The sequence below is a fragment of the Berghia stephanieae genome, chromosome 1, assembly GCF_034508935.2.
Source record: "Berghia stephanieae isolate SIO BIC M18660-M18661 chromosome 1, UCSD_Bste_1.3, whole genome shotgun sequence".
Lineage (NCBI taxonomy): Eukaryota > Metazoa > Mollusca > Gastropoda > Nudibranchia > Aeolidiidae > Berghia > Berghia stephanieae.
The window spans coordinates 79,386,236-79,390,292 of record NC_088360.1 but is presented as its reverse complement, the minus strand read 5'-3'; positions in this window follow the sequence as shown (position 1 = coordinate 79,390,292).

Below are 4,057 nucleotides of genomic sequence, written 5' to 3'. Positions count from 1 at the left end.
AAAGCAAACTTTAGTTTGAGCAGACCCATCCAGACAAGCATAGGATCCCACTAAGGAAGGTGCTGGAAAAAAAACCCATCTCCCCAAACCAATATTATACATTCCACTGTTTTGCTCCAGCCTGGGCCATGACTAAACAGAGTAAACTCATTACTCGGATGTAAATCGAGAATCTGGTCATTAACAACGTTGTCTGTCAAAAATGTAACCTCGCCCAACAGCCGTCATGTCTCGTCCTACATGTTTAAGTGTTGCTGTTGGCTAGGGACCCCTTTTAAAGCGCCTTGTGCATTTAAGTGGATATTGCGCAATGTAAGTACTCTAGTAGAAAAAAAGTCTTTTAGAGCCATGATACCATGAAGCAGGAATTTATCCCGGTTTCTATAGCATGAAACGGACGATAGCAATTGCTACCTTTTGGATAGGAAGCCAGTGTATCGCAAAGTACTTTCCCCCAGATCTAACAGATCCAGCTACCCAATTACTGTAGTGGACAGGAGTGTAGTCTGCCCATTTCTGTATGAAGTGAGTGCTCTACCAACTGAGCTATCAAATAATGTGGTAAGGGCGACTCCCTGCCCATCACAGGAAGCCAAAGATCCACCCCTGATTTAGGAAAAGTTAAGATATAGCAAGGCTATGGATCAATATGGAACTCATCAGCCAAATGATGCGTATAGATCGTCTCTACGTCATTTAAAAGGACGATGAGGGATTTTCAAAATATGGATTAGAAATTTAGAATTGCCTGAAAGCTGTTAAAGCTCCCCACAATGAACATTTCGAAATAGAGAAAATAGGAAGACACAGAATTGGATACAAAGATTAATAAACCTGTGTGATACTTTCACACAGGAATATCCCAATCAGACACGTGTACATTGCCATGCATGAGGGATACACTCAAATGATTACAAAAGGCACATTACTGAATAAAACGCAGTGATAGTTAACACGGAAGCTATTTATAAAGGAAAAATAGCTCAAGAAAACGGGCTCTTACATTTGACAACTTCCGTCTTGGTTAATGGCACCAACCAGGGTAAGGACAAAACCAATACATCTCAAGAACAAGACAGAAAATCGTCAACATGAAAGGAGAACACAGTCATAGCAAGACAACACAGAGAGTGACAGGCCTGGGTATTAAAAAAAAGAATCCCAAAAATCACACCCAGAGCAGAAGATGGAGCACATCCTTCCAGAATACCAGGGCGGGCCTAGCTGCAGTGATCATGACCTAAGAGTGTCTGCTCCCCAGATGCTGTGGGGTGGGTTCGATGCTGGACCGACAAGCTATGATGATGACCTACTCGATATTTTAACAAAATATATTTTTAATTTCCAGGACTTTATCAATTTGCAATTAATCTAATTTCGTTTTCCCAGTTGTAACCCTATCTTGGTCTTGGAATGAGATTACTTTGTTTTGTCCTGGCCCCAGAAAAAAAAGTTAGCAAACCTTCAATATAGTCCGGGTCACTTCGCTATATCTGCTCTCATTGTGAAATCGTTATGGATAAAGTAAAATTGAACCTCACATTGCATGTGAAGTATAGATTGATATTAATTCACAACAAGGTCGAGATTTCAGTCAAAAATGGGGAAAAAGGGCTCCCGATTCGTTTGATCGATATCACTTTGCATGGGGATTGAGTCTTGTATTCACCTTCAGGTTTTGTTGTTTTTTGGGGTGTTTTTTGGTTTGTTTTGTTTTTGTTTGTTTGTTGTTGTTTTTTGTTTTTGTTTTTTTGTTTTGTTTTTGTTTTTGTTTTTGTTTTGTTTTGTTTTTCTTTGTTTTTTTGTTGCATGTTGAAATAGAATTACCGTAACGTGATTTGATATTCAAATATGTAATGGTTTCTTTCCCAAAGAACTGTTTCAAACTAAAACAAAAACATCTGGAAGCAATGCTTATCAGTAATTGCCTTTGAAAATATCCACTTGGATGCATGTAATTTCTTGAAGAAAAAAAAGTAGTTTCATAATTTTTAGATTTGCCAGTAATTTAACATGGGCTGTACGTGACGTGCACATAATATTATGCAAAAAGTGCACGTCGGCTGTACGGGATCATTTTGACCCCTAGCCCATTTGTTTCAGAGTAGATAGAGATATATCTACATAGTGCGACAATTTGTTTCTTCTCATTACGATTTAATCCGTCGGGGAAGAGAGAAAACACCAATAATGTTTTCAAGGCAAATAAAGAGTTGTCCAATTAGCAGCAGAGAGACTTTAAAATTCATGTAAATCCAGTGGTAATTTGGAATCTCTTCTGCGACCATCTTGCAGATTATTTTCTACGGCCTCACACGATTCGAGGCAAAGTGAGGGTGACAGATGAAATGCCGTATTATGAAGAAACAAAATAAAACAAAACAAACAAACAAAAAACACAAAAAACATACACACACAAGGGACGATTAAGAGAGAGTCATCAGATGACCTTAGTGACCGTGTTCGATTATAATGTTGACAAATCCATGAGGTACACTGGAGCTTGATTTTTATGCATTTATGAACAATATTACAAGTTTTAAAAACAATCCTTTCACTAACTGGCAACCAATAGAGATTATATAGAATTTCTTTTGTAGTTTCATATGATTTTTTCATCAGTTTTTGCGGCTCTGTTTTGAATATTTTGCAAACGTTTTATCATTTTGGCCGGCGCACCTAAAAGCAATGAATGACAGTAGTCATACCTGCTGGTTACCAAAGCATGAACAATAATTTGTGTAGTGCTCTCATCAAGAAGATGTCGAATTTTACCAATATTTCTTAAATGATAAAAGCAAGATTTGCAGGTTTTTGTTATGTGATTCTGCATTAAAGCATCAGAATCAAAGAATGAGCCAAGATGTCTTATAGTTGCAGTTTGCGCTATCTACAAATTTGAGTCCCCTATGTTAATTCTATCAAGATTATGTTTTTCCTTTGTTTATTGGTGCCAATCAATAAAAGTTCTGTCTTAGAATCATTTAATATTAGTTTATGAGATGATTAACTATTTTCAATATTTAATTGCGTTTTGATTTTCATCTAGCCTCACCTGTTCTAATCTATTGCTGTTACTTCTCTTTTTGTGAGTGAAATGCAAGTAGATAAAATTGGATGAATTAAGGAAGGAATTGTGACAAAAAGTAACAATAATATACTATCTATAAAGGATTGATAAACACACACACACACACACACACACACACACACACACACACACACACACACACGAAAAAACAAAGATGAGACTAAGTCGCGGCAGTGCTCTTGGGGAATGAGTTGTTCCGGGCTTCATGTATTTTCATGTCATACCTTCTGATTCACTGACAACACTGGGACATACTGTTATTTATTCATCTCGCACAATGTCGTTTGTTGACAAGCACGTCTGCCCAAATTGAAATATGTATGATGACAAGCCCAAATACTCAACGAATTGAATTGCAGTCTTACCTAAGTAATTTATGAGATTATGACCTAGATATTTAATTTATTATATATATATATATATATATATATATATATATATATATATATATATATAGTATATATATATAATATATATATATATATATATATATAATATATAAATAATATATATATTATATATTATAAAGAACGTGCAAAGACTTGAGCTTAAATGTCAGTGCAAAGACTTGAGCTTAAATGACAGTGCGACGCCATATTAATTATATGTTGTAGTGGTGATAGGGATGATGATGTGGTGGTAATGTAGGCTGTAGTAGTGGTGTTAGGAATGACGGTTGTGGTAGTATTTGTGGTTCGGATAACTGGCATGCCAACCATCAATTTCAAATTTCAAGGACATTTTACGGTTAATACTTCAAATTTCAGGAACACTACGCTGCGCGATAGTAAAGTCTTGAAAGACAGTCAAACATCTGATTTCAAGAGTATAATATTATGGTTACAATGATACGTTTGTGCAGTTACTATTCTGCTTGCAACAAAAGAGGTATCCTCACTCACTGTAGTGGTGGTAGGGATGATGATGTGGTGGTAGTTGAAGTAATGGTGGTGGGGAAGAGGATGT